Genomic DNA, 17,788 nt, shown 5'->3' on the forward strand with positions numbered 1-17,788 from the left:
TATATAGCTTTTTAAGCTTATCCTACGCTTCTTTAGCATTTTTTAGATGCCGAATTTATATTAAGGGACTATCTTTAACTTAAAGGAATATTATAGATAAAGCCTCCGTAGTCTATATATAATTTACTTGCTCTAGAGCAGTAATAAGCTTTTCTTTTATAAGGATAGCTTCTATCCTCGTAGTCTATAAGGTATAATTTGAATTTCCCTGTAAATTCGTATTCTTTCTATCTACCTATTTTATATAAATTCGGTATTATTTCGTTCGTAGGGATCGAGAAGTCTAAACGGGAGTTTAAGAGCGTAGGAAGGTAAAAGAAGTTAGGGGGAATTTCGAAAGGAATTTTAATTAAATATTTCGACGAGGAATTTTAAAGGTATAAGTAGTTAATTTCCTAGCTTAAAAGGAGTAAGCCGGGCTTATAACCTCTTAAGGTATATAAGCAAAAGCGGAATTTTAGGAAATTAAGGAATTACGTAAGACTACGTAATAGAGGGGAAGAAGGAGTATAAGGTAGGATTTTTAACGGAATTTATTAGTAGTATATTAGTATATAGAAGAGGTATTAAAGTTAATAATTCTTACTCTATCTACTAGCGGACATACTATCTTATATTTTTTTTATTTATATTATTACTCGTATATAGCCTCTAGGGCTATAGTAAGGCTAATAGGGGCCTAGGCCCCTATTAGTAGTCCTAGCTAGCTATAGAGCCCGGGGGCTTATAACTAATTAGGGAAAGGGTAGCTATAAAGGCAAAGATAAAGGAAAGGTTAATCTAGTTCCTCCTACGCGGTGTTTTTCCCCCCTAAGGGCCCTAGGGCCCCTAGGTTACTCTTTTTCGAGCTACTTAGCCGTTCCTATCTCTATTTTAGCTAAGAAGGTTAAAAGGGCTTCCCTTCCTTCCTTAGTGCTATAGAGAAAAGGTAGGCTAAGGGCCTCCTTTCGTCCCTTCGAGGCCCGGTATAGGACCTCTCTTTCCCTCCTATAGTTCGGGCACCTTAGGATAAGGTGCCTAGCCGTATGCCTTCCTTAGCCGCAGCGGTAGTCGTCTCGGCCTACCTTATTAACCCTCTTTAAGAAGGATAATAGGAAGCCGGCCCTAAGGAGAAGTTAGTAGTAGGCCGAAAGGGTCGGCCTAGGCCTTCTTATAAGGTCCTTTTCCGGGCTAAAGGCTAAACGGGGGGTCTTTCGAATAGACGTATAGTACTTACCTAAGCCTTTAGCCTTAGGGCCTTTAGCTGCCTCGGCAGCCTAGAGGCCCTTCTAGTAGTCCTTAGTAGCTTATCGGACCTTTCTTTATAGGTAGCTAATAGAGACTATAGGGGTCCCTTACGTAGGGGCCCCTAGGCCTCTATTAGCTAGCTAGTCGGCTAGCTCGTTACCGAAGATCCTTAGGTAGCTAGGGCACTAGTATAGCTATATATTATAGAAGGCCTCTAGGTTTATTAAGAGCCTTCTAATACGTATAGCTAGGTCCGAGTAGCCTTTAGCCTTTTATATAGTAGCTTAGCTATCTATAAAGATATAAGCCTTTATAGGGGGGTTAAGGGGGCTAGACCTTAGAGGCCGAGGCCTCTTAGCTAAGTCCTCTAGGACCCTTAGTATCGCGAATAGCTCTACGTCGGCTACTTCGATAGAGGGCCTTAGGTTCTTATAGTACGCCTTAATAGGCCTATTTTCTAGGCCTATCTTATAGAAGGAGTAAGCTTTGGTCTCTATAGGGGACCCCTTAAAGCACCCCTTAGAGCTATCGGTATAGAAGACTAAGGGCTATAGCCCGAAGTCTTCTAGGCTAGCTAGGTTAGCTAAGAGGCGTTAGTGCTACTTCTTAGCTAGAGGCTTAAGGGCCTCTATTATCGTAATAGAGGCCTTAAGCTCTAGAGCCTACGGGGGCTCCTAGCTAGCTTTCCTTCTTTCTAAGCTATAGTTAGGCCCTATAATAGCTACTAGGCCTTTAAGGAGGCGGAAGAGTTACGTATAGGGCCTAATATAGCTTAGGGCTCCTAGGTTAGAGCCCGAGTTAGTAAGGTCGTCCTATACGGCTAGGTTATAAGCCTGCCTTATAGGGTAATTCGGTAGGAGGTATAGGGTTCGAAGGGTATAGGAGAGGCATACCTTTTTAAACTATACCTCTAGTAGTAGGAGGGCTGCTTTAGCTTTTAGGGCCTTAATAGGGGATCCTTTAAAGGCCCCTAGGACTTTTAAGAGGGCCTAGTTCTAAAGCCTTTAAAAGGGCTTTATTAGGCTCCTAGGGGTCTTAGACCCCCTATACTAAAGCTAGGCCCTATAGTCTACTATCGAGGTTATATAGGCCTAGTAGAGCTGCCTCGAAGCTCTAAACGATAGGCCTCTTTATATAAAGACTAAGTAGGATAGCCCTTCGAAGGCAGCTTATATAAAGGCTACCTTCTTTTCGATATATTATTTAAATAGGAGCTTAAAGTTAAAGAAGACCCCTAGCTACCGTACCTTATAAGGGCTTCGCTTCGAAAAATAGGCCTCCTACCTTTATACCCTCTAAAATAGGCTACCTTTGCCTACTAAAGTAGATAAGTTCTATCTTAGAGGGGCCGAAATAGACCCCTTAGTCCTTAGCTTATTTAAATAGGTTAGCAGATATAGCTTCTAGCTACCGGACGTTCTTCTTAGCCGAGGTCGACGTTATAGAGATACTAAAATCGTCTATATAGTATAGCTAGTACCCCTTAGCCGCTAGTATCCCCCTTACGTATAAGAGGAATAGTATAGGGCTAATAGGGGACCCTTAGGGTACCCCTATTACTAGGTCCGTTAGGGGCTAGGTTTGCCCTTCGAAGGCTAGCTAGATCTTCCTTTTAGTAAGGAAGTAGTCTACCTAGCTTATAAGGGCCTTAGGGAGGTTTAATTCCCTTAGGACCCTTATAAGCTATTCCTTCGATATAAAGTTAAAGGCGCCTTTTATATCTAATAAGAGGGTGCTAGTAATAGCCTTCTTATTAGACTCTTGCTTCTTTTAGACGTAGTATAGAAAGAGGAAGGCTATATCGATAGCTAACCGCTGTTTTCGTCCCCCTAGCTATATAGGGTTTAGAAGCCCGGCCGTATTAGCTAAGTAGCTTAGCTAGGTAGCGTATAGCTTTTTAAGGACCTTCCCTAAGTAGTTAAGTAAACTTATAACCCTATAGGCTTTAAGGATAGTATAGTCTAGCTTATTTTACTTAGGGAGTATAATTCCTATAGCTTCCTTCTATACCTTAGGGTAGTATCCTTAGTTAAATAGGGCTTTATAGGCCCTATTAAAGACCGTAGGAATAACCTTATAAGCGTATTAAATAGGAAGGAAGCTAAGGGAGTCCGGGCTAGGGGCTTTCTTATTAAAAGAGCTAACGATAGCCCTTTTAATCTTAGGGTCCATTAGCTCCTACTAGTCCTACTTAGCCGTGCCCTTACTGCCTATAAGGCCTAGGGGCTCTTCTTTTTCTAGGCTCTAGGGGGGGCTAGGGGGGCTAAGGCTAGGGTCTAGGGTCGGAAAAAGGGTCGTTAGGAAGGCCTTAAATTTTTCTATAAAGGTATTAGCTTTTACCTCTATCCCTTCTTTTATATACGAGATACTTAGAAGGGTAGGGTTAGCTTTAGCCTTAGTATAGGAAAAGGCCGTAAAGACGTCCTTTCCTACTACTTCTACTAGGAAGCTCTCTTAGTATTGCTTTTTAGCAGCCCTAATAGCGTACTTAAAGCTATTTCCGGCCTCTATAAAGCTCTTCTAGCTCTCCTCGTCCTAGGCTAGCCTATAAGCCTATTAAGCTAGGCTTAGGGCTTTCTAAAGGGAGGTTAGCTCGTCGGTCTACTAGGGTTTAGATCCTTTATAGGGCCTCTTTTTCGGTATCGCTACGTTAGAGGCCTCTATAAGGGTTCTTATTAAAAGGGAGGCTATTCCCTCTAAGTCGTCTCGTTTTATAGCCCTCTCTATAGCTATAAGGAGGTCTTATTCCTTCTTAGCTAAGTATTCCGAGAAGGCCTTTTAGTTTACTTTCCTATAGTTATAGGTAGTAGGCCTAGCTAATAGGGGCCTATTAAGGCCCCTTAAGCTAGCTTTAAAGGTTATAAGCTTATAGTCTAAGCCTATAGCCTCTAAGAAGCGGAAGTTAGCCTAGGTTAGTTACTTAAAGGGGCTATAGAAAGCGAGGTCTATAACCGAGGTCCCTTTTAAGCCTTCCCTCTAATAGGTGCCTTAGGCCTTAGAGGATTCCGTAGACGGGTTCTACTAAGGGTAGTATAGGTTAAAGTCCCCTGCTAATAGAAAGGGCTATTATAGGAGCTAGGCAGTTAGCAATAGCCTTTCTATTATAAGGGGCCCTTACCGGCCTTAGCTAGCTAGGGCCCCTTTAGCCTCTTTTTCGTTATATAGGTTAATAAGGGTAAACGGCTTAGCGCCTTCTACCCTTATAGCTTATATATTAGGATCGTAAAAGAGGTCGAAGCTAGGGCTAGCTTTTATCTAGGCTTCCTTCCTCTTATAAGCTATAACCCTAAGCCTCCTATCGAGCTTAGGAAAGTTAGTAAAGGGGATAGGGGTTATAACGTTATAGGCCGGATATTATATAGTGATATAGCTATTATCGATCTTATAGAGGTAAGGCTCTTATAATAAGATAAGGTCTGCTTTTATTTCTAGGGCCTACTTTAGGATCGATAGGTTAGCTATTTCCTACCTATTAGTATTATACTATATAATACTAATAGGGTCGTAGTTAGGCCTAGGAGGCCTAGGGGGCTTCGGGGGCCCTATAGGCGTAAGGGGGCTAAGGCTATTAGGCATTAGTTATTCCCTTATAGACTCCATATTATACCTTATTAGTCGTAAGGTATTCTCCCTTATAGTTATAGTATAAGACCTTAAAGTAAAAACACCCTTAGCTAGCCTTATAGCTAGGGCAGCTATAATCCCTAGTTAGGTGCTTTTCCGGGTAAAAGGCATACTTAATAAGCTGCCGGCAGGTCTAAGGGTTATAGCTAAAGGAAAGGCATCTATAGTACTACGTATATATAGTATATTCCTTATAGGCCTCGACTCGAAGCTATAGGCCTGCTATATAGAGGCCTTTTTTCCGGTATTTAGCCCTTATAGCCTCCGAAGGGACTGCGAAGACGACGGACCCTGTCTTTTACGTTAGGCCTAGGGTGCTTAGCTACCTAGGCTGCCCTTAGATATCGATCCCGCTAAAGGTCTTAGCCTTTATAGTAAAGATATCGAGGATAGGGGTCTCTAAGAGGTTAGGGACGCTCCGGGCTACTAGCTTAGTCTAGCTAGTAAGAAGGTCGGCCGATTCGATAGGCAGTCCCTTAAAGTATAGGGACTACTTATTCCGCTACTCTAGAAGTTTCTTCGCTATATAAGGGGCTTTTATCGTTATATCTATATTACCTTTATTTAAAGTCGATAGAGCTAATATAGCTAGCTCCCCTATAGCCTTATTAAGCTTATTATAAAGAGTAATAGGGTTAATAGTCGGCGTTAGCGATCCCTTTTTTAACTTTAGGATAAGCTAGAAGTCCTCCTTTACGTTCCTCTTAGCCGGGGCCCTAGCCGGAGCCTTAGCCGGGGCCTTAGCTAGGGCCTTAGCCGGGGTCTTAGCCGGGGCCTTAGGCGCCTTCTTTACGGCGACTATAGCCTACGAGCTAGCTTTAAGATTTCCTTTTATAGCCTTAGGCTGCTAGGCGGCCTTAGCTAGTACGGGGGCTATTACGGGGGCTGTTATAGGGGCTGTTAGCGGTCTAGGGTCCCTATAGCTACCTTTTCGAGCCCTTTTATAAGGGTCTTATAAAAGGGTTCGATTTTTTAGGCTTCCTTAAGGGCCTAGAGGGCCTATTAAAGGAAGCCCTAAGCCCGGTCCCTTAAGAAGGGGTGCTAGGGCTAGGGCTAGGGCTGCTATTACTATAGGCGTTAGTATATAAGCTAGGTAGGCGTAGGGCTAATAAGGCTACTAAGAGCAGCCCTCTTTTATCCCTTTACTTACTTAAGGGGCTGGTTTAGCTAGAAGTAGCTAGCCTAAGGCAGGGATAGGCTAGGCTTAAAGATATTAGTCTTAGGCCTGCTAGGCCCGCTAGGCTAGATCGGGCTAGTAGCCTAGGTAGGTACTAAGCTTATTTCGTTATCTTTTATCTCGATATCCTCTTAGCAAGGGCGTTAGCCTTCTAAGGCTTCTTCTAAGCGGGCCCTAGCCTCGGGTCCTAGGTCGGGTCCGGGCTTAGTTACGTTTATAGGGGGTACGTATTAGTTAGCGAGGGCGGGGAAGGGTTTTCTACCTATATAGGGGAAAACCTAGCCTAGCTCGCTATCTTCGGCAGCATATTACGCACCCGCTAGTAGCTACGCGAGGCTATACTTAGGGGGGCGTAATATACTATTTACGAGGGTTCTAAGCATATGCTTTTTTCGTATTTTAGGCTTAGTTTTAAAAAGTTAGCTAAAAAGATATAATAATGTTTTTTCTACTAAGGTTTAGATCCCTTATAGGGCCTCTTTTTCGGTATCGCTACGTTAAAGGCCTCTATAAAGGTTCTTATTAAAAGGGAGGCTATCCCCTCTAAGTTGTCTTATTTTATAGCCCTCTCTATAGCTATAAGGAGGTCCTATTCCTTATTAGCTAGGTATTCCGAGAAGGCCTTTTAGTCTACTTTCCTATAGTTATAGGTAGTAAGCCTAGCTAATAAGGGCCTATTAGGGCCCCTTAAGCTAGCTTCGAAGGCTATAGGCTTATAGTCTAAGCCCGTAGCCTCTAAGAAGCGGAAGTTAGCCTAGGTTAGTTACTTAAAGGGGCTATAGAAAGCGAGGTCTATAACCGAGGTCCCTTTTAAGCCTTCCCTTTAGTAGGTGCCTTTTATAGCTACCGTAAGGTCCGTTAGCAAGGAGGCCTTATAGCGGTCGAGCTAGCTAATAAGGGCTTCTACCTTACGGGCCTTAGAAGATTCTATAAACGGGTTCTACTAAGGGTAGTATAGGTTAAAGTCCCCTACTAATAGAAAGGGCTATTATAGGAGCTAGGCAGTTAGTAGTAGCCTTTCTATCGTAAGGGGCCCTTACCGGCCTTAGCTAGCTAGGGCCCTTTTAGCCTCTTTTTCGTTATATAAGTTAATAAGAGTAAATAGCTCGGCGCCTTCTACCCTTATAGCCTATATTTTTTTTTATCATTACTCGCATGCAGCCTCTAGGGCCATGGCGAGGCTAATAGGGGCCTAGGCCCCTATTAGCAGTCCTAGCTAGCTATAGAGCCCGGGGGCTTATACCTAATTAGGGAAAGGGTAGCTATAAAGGCAAAGACAAAGGAAAGGTTAATCTAGTTCCTCCCACGCGGTGTTTTTCCCCCCTAAGGGCCTAAGGGCCCCTAGGTTACTCTTTTTCGAGCCACTTAGCCGTTCCTATCTCTGTTTTAGCTAAGAAGGTTAGAAGGGCTTCCCTTCCTTCCTTAGTGCTATAGAGAAGAGGTAGGCTAAGGGCCTTCTTCCGTCCCTTCGAGGCCCGGTAAAGGACCTCTCTTTCCCTCCTATAGTTCGGGCACCTTAGGATAAGGTGCCTAGCCGTGTGCCTTCCTTGGCCGCAGCGGCAGTCGTCTCGGCCTACCTTATTAACCCTCTTTAAGAAGGATAATAGGAAGCCGGCCCCGAGGAGAAGTTGGTAGTAGGCCGAAAGGGTCGGCCTAGGCCTTCCTATAAGGTCCTTTTCCGGGCTAAAGGCTAAGCGGGGGGTCTTTCGAATAGACGTATAGTGCTTGCCTAAGCCTTTAGCCTTAGGGCCTTTAGCTGCCTCGGCAGCCCAGAGGCCCTTCTAGTAGTCCTTAGCCGCTTGTCGGACCTTTCTTCGTAGGTAGCTAATAGAGACTATAGGGGTCCCTTGCGTAGGGGCCCCTAGGCCTCTCTTAGCTAGCTGGTCGGCTAGCTCGTTACCGAAGATCCCTAGGTGGCTAGGGCACCAGTGTAGCCGTATATTATAGAAGGCCTATAGGCTGGTTAAGAGCCTTCTAATACGTATAGCGAGGTCCGAGTAGCCCTTAACCTTTCGTATAGCGGCTTGGCTATCTATAAAGATATAAGCCTCTATAGGGGGGTTAAGGGGGCTAGACCTTAGAGGCCGAGGCCTCTTAGCTAGGTCCTCTAGGACCCTTAGTATCGCGAATAGCTCTGCGTCGGCTACTTCGATAGAGGGCCCTAGGTTCTCGTAGTGCGCCTTACTAGGCCTATTTTCTAGGCCTATCTCGTAGAAGGAGCAGGCGTTGGTCTCTATAGGGGACCCCTTAGGGCACCCCTTAGAGCCGTCGGTATAGAAGACTAAGGGCCGTAGCCCGAAGTCTTCTAGGCTAGCTAGGTTAGCTAAGAGGCGTTGGTGCTGCTTCTTAGCTAGAGGCTTAGGGGCCTCTATTATCGTAATAGAGGCCTTAGGCTCTAGAGCCCACAGGGGCTCCCAGCTAGCTTTCCTTCTTTCTAAGCTATAGTTAGGCCCTATAATAGCTACTAGGCCTTTAAGGAGGCGGAAGAGTTACGTATAGGGCCTAATATAGCTTAGGGCTCCTAGGTTAGAGCCCGAGTTAGTAAGGTCGTCCTATACGGCTAGGTTATAAGCCTGCCTTATAGGGTAATTCGGTAGGAGGTATAGGGTTCGAAGGGTATAGGAGGCATACCTTTTAAACTATACCTCTAGTAGTAGGAGGGCTGCTTTAGCTTTTAGGGCCTTAATAGGGGATCCTTTAAAGGCCCCTAGGACTTTTAAGAGGGCCTAGTTCTAAAGCCTTTAAAAGGGCTTTATTAGGCTCCTAGGGGTCTTAGGCCCCCTATACTAAAGCTGGGCCCCGTAGTCTGCTATCGAGGTCACGCAGGCCTAGTAGAGCTGCCTCGAAGCTCTAAACGATAGGCCTCTTTGTATAGAGACTAGGCGGGATAGCCCTTCGAAGGCAGCTTGTGCGGAGGCTACCTTCTTTTCAATGTATTGTTTAAATAGGAGCTTAGAGTCGAAGAAGACCCTTAGCCACCGTACTAAGGGCTTCGCTTCGAAAAATAGGCCTCCTACCTTTATACCCTCTAAAATAGGCTGCCTTTGCCTACTAAAGTAGATAAGTTCCGTCTTAGAGGGGTCGAAACAGACCCCTTGGTCCTTAGCTTGTTTAAATAGGTTAGCAGCTATAGCTTCTAGCTGCCGGACGTTCTTCTTAGCCGAGGTCGACGTTATAGAGATGCTAAAATCGTCTATATAGGATAGCTGGTACCCCTTAGCCGCTAGTATCCCCCTTACGTATAAGAGGAATAGTATAGGGCTAATAGGGGACCCTTGGGGTACCCTATTGCTAGGTCCGTTAGGGCTGGGTTTGCCCTTCGAAGGCTAGCTGGATCTTCCTTTCGGTAAGGAAGTGGTCTACCTAGCTTATAAGGGCCTTAGGGAGGTTTAATTCCCTTAGGACCCTTATAAGCTGTTCCTTCGATACGAAGTCGAAGGCGCCTTTTATATCTAATAAGAGGGTGCTAGTAATAGCCTTCTTATTAGACTCCTGCTTCTTTTAGACGTAGTGTAGAAGGAGGAAGGCCGTGTCGATAGCTGACCGCTGTTTTCGTCCCCCTAGCTGCGTAGGGTTTAGAAGCCCGGCTGTATTAGCTAAGTAGCTTAGCCGGGTAGCGTATAGCTTGAGGACCTTCCTAAGCAGTTAAGTAGACTTATAACCCTATAGGCTTTAGGGATAGTATAGTCTAGTTTATTTTGCTTAGGGAGTATAATTCCTATAGCTTCCTTCCACGCCTTAGGGTGGTATCCTTGGTTAAATAGGGCTTTATAGGCCCTATTAAAGACCGTAGGAATAACCTTATAAGCGTATTAAATAGGAAGGAAGCTAAGGGAGTCCGGGCTAGGGGCTTTCTTATTAAAAGAGCTAACGATAGCCCTTTTAATCTTAGGGTCCATTAGCTCCTACTAGTCCTACTTAGCCGTGCCCTTACTGCCTATAGGGCCCGGGGGCTCTTCTTTTTCTAGGCTCTAAGGGGGCTAGGGGGCTAGGCTAGGTCCGGGGTCGGAAAAAGGGTCGTTAGGAAGGCCTCGCATTTTTCCGTAAAGGTATTAGCTTTTACCTCTATCCCTTCTTTTATGTACGAGATACTCGGAAGGGTAGGGTTAGCTTTAGCCTTAGTATAGGAAAAGGCCGTAAAGACGTCCTTTCCTACTACTTCTACTAGGAAGCTCTCCCAGTGTTGCTTTTTAGCAGCCCTAATAGCGTAGTTAAAGCTATTTCGGGCCTCTATAAAGCTCTTCTGGTTCTCCTCGTCCTGGGCTAGCCTATAAGCCCGTTGGGCTAGGCTTAGGGCTTTCCGAAGGGAGGTTAGCTCGTCGGTCCACCAGGGTTTAGATCCCTTATAGGGCCTCTTTTTCGGTATCGCTGCGTTAGAGGCCTCTATAAGGGTTCTTATTAGAAGGGAGGCTATCCCCTCTAAGTCGTCTCGTTTTATAGCCCTCTCTATAGCTATAAGGAGGTCCTGTTCCTTCTTAGCTAGGTGTTCCGAGAAGGCCTTCCAGTCTGCTTTCCTATAGTTATAGGTAGCAGGCCTAGCTAATAGGGGCCTATTAGGGCCCCTTAAGCTAGCTTCGAAGGCTATAGGCTTATAGTCTGAGCCCGTAGCCTCTAAGAAGCGGAAGTTAGCCTAGGTTAGTTGCTTAAAGGGGCTATAGAAAGCAAGGTCTATAACCGAGGTCCCTTTTAAGCCTTCCCTTTAGTAGGTGCCTTCTATAGCTACCGTAAGGTCCGTTAGTAAGGAGGCCTTATAGCGGTCGAGCCAGCTAATAAGGGCTTCTGCCTTACGGGCCTTAGAGGATTCCGTAGACGGGTTCCACCGGGGGTAGTGTAGGTTAAAGTCCCCTGCTAGTAGAAAGGGCTGCTGTGGGAGCTAGGCTATTAGTAGCAGCCTTTCTATCGTAAGGGGCCCTTGCCGGCCTTGGCTAGCTAGGGCCCCTTTAGCCTCTTTTTCGTTATATAGGTTAATAAGGGTAAACGGCTCGGCGCCTTCTACCCTTATAGCCTATATATCGGGATCGCAAAAGAGGTCGAAGCTAGGGCTAGCTTCTATCTGGGCTTCCTTCCTCTTATAAGCTATAACCCTAGGTCTCCTATCGAGCTTAGGAAAGTCGGTAGAGAGGATAGGGGTTATAATATTATAGGCCGGATGCTATATAGGGATATAGCTATTATCGATCTTATAGAGGTAAGGCTCTTGCAATAAGATAAGGTCCGCTCTTATTTCTAGGGCCTACTCTAGGATCGATAGGTTCGCTGTTTCCTGCCTATTAGTATTATGCTGTATAATACTAATAGGGTCGTAGTTAGCCTAGGGGCCTAGGGGCTTCGGGGCCCTATAGGCGTAAGGGGCTAAGGCTGTTAGGCATTAGTTATTCCCTTATAGACTCCGCATTGCACCTTATTAGTCGTAAGGTGTTCTCCCTTACAGTTATAGCATTAGGCCTTAAAGTGAGAGCACCCTTAGCTAGCCTTGTAGCTAGGGCAGCTATGATCCCTAGTTAGGTGCTTTTCCGGGCAAAAGGCACACCTAATAAGCTGCCGGCAGGTCCGGGGGTTATAGCCGAAGGAAAGGCATCTATAGCACTGCGTGCGTATAGTATATTCCTTATAGGCCTCGACTCGAAGCCATAGGCCTGCTATATAGAGGCCTTTTTTCCGGCATTCGGCCCCTATAGCCTCTAAAGGGACTGCGAAGACGACGGACCCCGTCTTTTGCGTTGGGCCTAGGGTGCCTAGCTACCTAGGCTGCCCTAGGATATCGATCCCGCTAAAGGTCTTAGCCTCTGCGGCGAAGATGTCGAGGATAGGGGTCTCTAGGAGGTTAGGGACGCTCCGGGCTACTAGCTTAGTCCAGCTAGTAGGAAGGTCGGCCGATTCGATAGGCAGTCCCTTAAAGCATAGGGACTACTTATTCCGCTGCTCTAGAAGTTTCTTCGCTATATAAGGGGCTTTTATCGTTATAACTATATTACCTCTATTCGAAGTCGATAGAGCTAATATAGCTAGTTCCCCTATAGCCTTATTAAGCTCGTTACGAAGAGCAATAGGGTTAATAGTCGGCGTTAGCAATCCCTTCTTTAGCTTTAGGATAAGCTGGAAGTCCTCTTTTGCGTTCCTCTTAGCCGGGGCCCTAGCCGGAGCCTTAGCCGGGGCCCTAGCCGGGGCCTTAGCCGGGGTCTTAGCCGGGGCCTTAGGCGCCTTCTTTGCGGCGACCTTAGCCCACGAGCTAGCTTCGAGATTTCCTTTCGTAGCCTTAGGCTGCTAGGCGGTCTTAGGCTGGTGCGGGGGCTGTTGCGGGGGCTGTTGCGGGGGCTGTTGGCGGTCCGGGGTCCCTATAGCTGCCTTTTCGAGCCCTTCTATAAGGGTCTTATAAAAGGGTTCGATTTTTTAGGCTTCCTTAAGGGCCCAGAGGGCCTATTAAAGGAAGCCCTGGGCCCGGTCCCTTAGGAAGGGGTGCTGGGGCTAGGGCTGGGGCTGCTGTTGCTATAGGCGTTGGAGTGTAAGCCGGGTAGGCGTAGGGCTAATAGGGCTACTAAGAGCAGCCCTCTTTCGTCCCTTTACCTACTTAAGGGGCTGGTTTGGCTGGAAGTGGCTAGCCCGAGGCAGGGATAGGCTAGGCCTAAAGATACTAATCTTAGGCCCGCTAGGCCCACTAGGCTAGATCGGGCTAGTAACCTAGGTAGGTACTAGGCTTATTTCGTTATCTTCTATCTCGATATCCTCTTAGCCTTGGTCTTGGTCGCGGGCTTTAGGCTTCCCTTCCGGGGTCCTTAAAGGGCGTTAGCCTTCTAAGGCTTCTTCTAAGCGGGCCCTAGCCTCTAGGGTGCTTATTTCGTCCCCTATATTAAAGGGGGTCGAATAGGCCCGCCTAGGGCCTAGGCCGGGGTCCTAGGTCGGGTCCGGGCTTGGTTGCGTTTGCGGGGGGTACGTATTAGTCAGCGAGGGCGGGGAAGGGTTTTCCACCCGTACGGGGGAAAACCTAGCCTAGCTCGCTATCTTCGGCAGCATATTACGCACCCGCTAGTAGCTGCGCGAAGCTGCACTTAGGGGGGCGTAATATGCTATTCGCGAGGGTTCTAGGCGTATGCTTTTTTCGTATTTTAGGCTTGGTTTCGAAAAGTTAGCTAAAAAGACGTGATAATGTTTTGCGCTTTTATAGCCTATATATTAGGATCGTAAAAGAGGTCGAAGCTAAGGCTAGCTTTTATCTAGGCTTCCTTCCTCTTATAAGCTATAACCCTAGGCCTCCTATCGAGCTTAGGAAAGTCGGTAGAGGGGATAGGGGTTATAACGTTATAGGCTAGATATTATATAGGGATATAGCTATTATCGATCTTATAGAGGTACGGCTCTTATAATAAGATAAGGTCCGCTCTTATTTCTAGGGCCTGCTCTAAGATCGATAGGTTAGCTATTTCCTACCTATTAGTATTATACTATATAATACTAATAGGGTTATAGTTAGGCCTAGGAGGCCTAGGGGGCTTCGGGGGCCCTATAGGCGTAAGGGGGCTAAGGCTATTAGGCATTAGTTATTCCCTTATAGACTCCGTATTATACCTTATTAGTTATAAGGTGTTCTCCCTTATAGTTATAGTATTAAACCTTAAAGTAAGAGCACCCTTAGCTAGCCTTATAGCTAGGGTAGCTATAGTCCCTAGTTAGGTGCTTTTCTAGGTAAAAGGCATACTTAATAGGCTACTAGTAGGTCCGGGGGTTATAGCTAAAGGAAAGGTATCTATAGCACTACGTACGTATAGTATATTCCTTATAGGCCTTAACTTAAAGCTATAGGCCTACTATATAGAGGCCTTTTTTCCGGTATTCGGCCCTTATAGCCTCCGACGGGACTATAAAGATAACGGACCCTGCCTTTTACGTTAGGCCTAGGGTGCCTAGCTACCTAGGCTGCCCTAGGATATCGATCCCGCTAAAGGTCTTAGCCTCTATAGCGAAGATATTAAGGATAGGGGTTTCTAAGAGGTTAGGGACGCTCTAGGCTACTAGCTTAGTCTAGCTAATAAGGAGGTCGGCCGATTTAATAGGCAGTCCCTTAAGGTATAGGGACTACTTATTCCGCTACTCTAGAAGCTTCTTTACTATATAAGGGGCTTTTATCGTTATAACTATATTACCTTTATTTAAAGTTAATAGAGCTAATATAGCTAGTTCCCCTATAGCCTTATTAAGCTCGTTACGAAGAGTAATAGGGCTAATAGTCGGCGTTAGCGATCCCTTCTTTAGCTTTAAGATAAGCTAGAAGTCTTCTTTTATATTCCTCTTAGCTAGGGCCCTAGCTAGGGCCTTAGCCGGGGCCTTAGCCCGGGCCTTAGCTAGGGCCTTAGGCGCTTTCTTTATAGCGACCTTAGCCTATAAGCTAGCTTTAAGATTTCCTTTCGTGGCCTTAGGCTACTAGGTGGCCTTAGGCTAGTACGGGGGCTGTTATAGGGGCTATTAGCGGTCTAGGGTCCCTATAGCTGCCTTTTCGAGCCCTTTTATAAGGGTCTTATAAAAGGGTTCGATTTTTTAGGCTTCCTTAAGGGCCTATAGGGCCTATTAAAGGAAGCCCTAGGCCCGGTCCCTTAAGAAGGGGTGCTAGGGCTAGGGCTAGGGCTGCTATTACTATAAGCGTTAGAGTATAAGCTAGGTAGGCGTAAGGCTAATAGGGCTACTAAGAGCAGCCCCCTTTTATCCCTTTACCTACTTAAGGGGCTAGTTTAGCTAGAAGTAGCTAGCTTAAAGTAGGGATAGGCTAGGCCTAAAGATACTAATCTTAGGCCCGCTAGGCCCGCTAGGCTAGATCGGGCTAGTAGCCTAGGTAGGTACTAAGCTTATTTCGTTATCTTCTATCTTAATATCCTCTTAGCCTTAGTCTTAGTCTTAGGCTTTAGGCTTCCCTTCTAAGGTTCTTAGAGGGCGTTAGCTTTCTAAGGCTTCTTCTAAGCGGGCCCTAGCCTTTAAGGTACTTATTTCGTCCCCTATATTAAAGGGGGGGGGGGGGTCGAGGGGGCCCGCCTAGGGCCTAGGCCGGGGTCCTGGGTCGGGTCCGGGCTTGGTTGCGTTTGCGGGGGGTACGTATTAGTCAGCGAGGGCGGGGAAGGGTTTTCCACCCGTACGGGGGAAAACCTAGCCTAGCTCGCTATCTTCGGCAGCATATTACGCACCCGCTAGTAGCTGCGCGAGGCTGCACTTAGGGGGGCGTAATATGCTATTCGCGAGGGTTCTAGGCGTATGCTTTTTTCGTATTTTAGGCTTGGTTTCGAAAAGTTAGCTGAAAAGACGTGATGATGTTTTGCTCGAGCCCTTCTATAAAGGTCTTATAAAAGGGTTCGATTTTTTAGGCTTCCTTAAGGGCCTAGAGGGCCTATTAAAGGAAGCCCTGGGCCCGGTCCCTTAGGAAGGGGTGCTAGGGCTAGGGCTAGGGCTGCTATTACTATAGGCGTTAGAGTATAAGCTAGGTAGGCGTAGGGCTAATAGGGCTACTAAGAGCAGCCCTCTTTTATCCCTTTACCTACTTAAGGGGCTAGTTTAGCTAGAAGTAGCTAGCCTAAGGCAGGGATAGGCTAGGCCTAAAGATACTAATCTTAGGCCCGCTAGGCCCGCTAGGCTAGATCGGGCTAGTAACCTAGGTAGGTACTAAGCTTATTTCGTTATCTTCTATCTTAATATCCTCTTAGCCTTAGTCTTAGTCTTAGGCTTTAGGCTTCCCTTCTAAGGTTCTTAGGGGGCGTTAGCCTTCTAAGGCTTCTTTTAAGCGGGCCCTAGCCTCTAGGGTACTTATTTCGTCCCTTATATTAAAGGGGTCGAGGGGGCCCGCCTAGGGCCTAGGCCGGGGTCCTAGGTCGGGTCCGGGCTTAGTTACGTTTACGGGGGTACGTATTAGTTAGCGAGGGCAGGGAAGGGTTTTCTACCTATATAGGGGAAAACCTAGCCTAGCTCGCTATCTTTAGTAGTATATTACGCACCCGCTAGTAGCTACGCGAGGCTATACTTAGGGGGGCGTAATATACTATTCGCGAGGGTTTTAAGCGTATACTTTTTTCGTATTTTAAGCTTAGTTTTAAAAAGTTAGCTAAAAGGATATAATAAATTTTTTTTTTGAAAGGATCCCCTATTAGGGCCCTAGAAGCTGAAGCAGCCCTCCTATTACTAAAGGTATAGTTTAAAAAGGCATGCCTCTCCTATACCCTTCGAACCCTATACCTCTTACTAAATCACCCTATAAAGTAAGCTTATAACCTAGCTATATAGGATAACCTCGCTAACTTAGGCTCCGACCTAGGAGCCTTAAGCTATATTAGGCCCTATACGTAACTCTTCCGCCTCCTTAAAGGCCTAGTAGCTATTATAGGGCCTAACTATAGCTTAGAAAGAAGGAAAGCTAGCTAGGAGCCCCTATAGGCTTTAGAGCCTAAGGCCTTTATTACGATAATAAAGGCCCTTAAGCCCCTAGCTAAGAAGTAGTACTAATGCCTCTTAGCTAACCTAGCTAGCCTAGAAGACTTCGGGCTATAGCCCTTAGTCTTTTATACTAATAGCTTTAAGGGGTACCCTAAGGGGTCCCTTATAAAGACTAACGCTTGCTCTTTTTATAAGATAGGCCTAGAAAATAGGCCTAGTAAGGCGTACTATAAGAACCTAGGGCCCTTTATTATAGGGCCTAACTATAGCTTAGAAAGAAGGAAAGCTAGCTAGGAGCCCCTATAGGCTCTAGAGCCTAAGGCCTCTATTACGATAATAGAGGCCCCTAAGCCCTTAGCTAAGAAGTAGTACTAACGCCTCTTAGCTAACCTAGCTAGCCTAGAAGACTTCGGGCTATAGCCCTTAGTCTTTTATACTAATAGCTTTAAGGGGTACCCTAAGGGGTCCCTTATAAAGACTAACGCCTGCTCTTTCTATAAGATAGGCCTAGAAAATAGGCCTAGTAAGGCGTACTACGAGAACCTAGGGCCCTCTATTAAAGTAGCCGACATAGAGCTATTCGCGTTACTAAGGGTCCTAGAGGACCTAGCTAAGAGGCCTCGGCCTCTAAGGTCTAGCCCCCTTAACCCCCCTATAGAGGCTTATATCTTTATAGATAGCTAAGCCGCTATATATAAGGCTAAAGGCTACTTAGACCTAGCTATATGTATTAAAAGGCTCTTAACGAACCTAGAGGCCTTCTATAATATACGGCTATACTAGTGCCCTAGCTACCTAGGGATCTTCGGTAATAAGCTAGCTAACTAGCTAGCTAAGAGAGGCCTAGGGGCCCCTATATAAGGGACCCCTATAGTCTCTATTAGCTACCTATAAAGAAAGGTCCGATAAGCTACTAAGGACTACTAAAAGGGCCTCTAAGCTACCGAGGCAGCTAAAGGCCCTAAGGCTAAAGGCTTAGGTAAGTACTATACGTTTATTTAAAGACCCCCCGCCTAGCCTTTAGCCCGGAAAAGGACCTTATAGGAAGGCCTAGGCCGACCCTTTCGGCTTACTACTAACTTCTCCTCGGGGCTAGCTTCCTATTATCCTTCTTAAAGAGGGTTAATAAGGTAGGCCAAGACGACTACCGCTATAGCTAAGGAAGGCATACGGCTAGGCACCTTATCCTAAGGTACCCGAACTATAGGAGGGAAAGAGAGGTCCTATACCGGGCCTCGAAGGGATAGAAGGAGGCCCTTAGCCTACCTTTTCTCTATAGCACTAAGGAAGGAAGGGAAGCCCTTTTAACCTTCTTAGCTAAAATAGAGATAGGAACGGCTAAGTAGCTCGAAAAAG

The sequence above is a fragment of the Hirsutella rhossiliensis genome (assembly GCF_020360975.1).
Source record: "Hirsutella rhossiliensis strain HR02 chromosome Unknown scaffold00009, whole genome shotgun sequence".
Taxonomy (NCBI): domain Eukaryota; kingdom Fungi; phylum Ascomycota; class Sordariomycetes; order Hypocreales; family Ophiocordycipitaceae; genus Hirsutella; species Hirsutella rhossiliensis.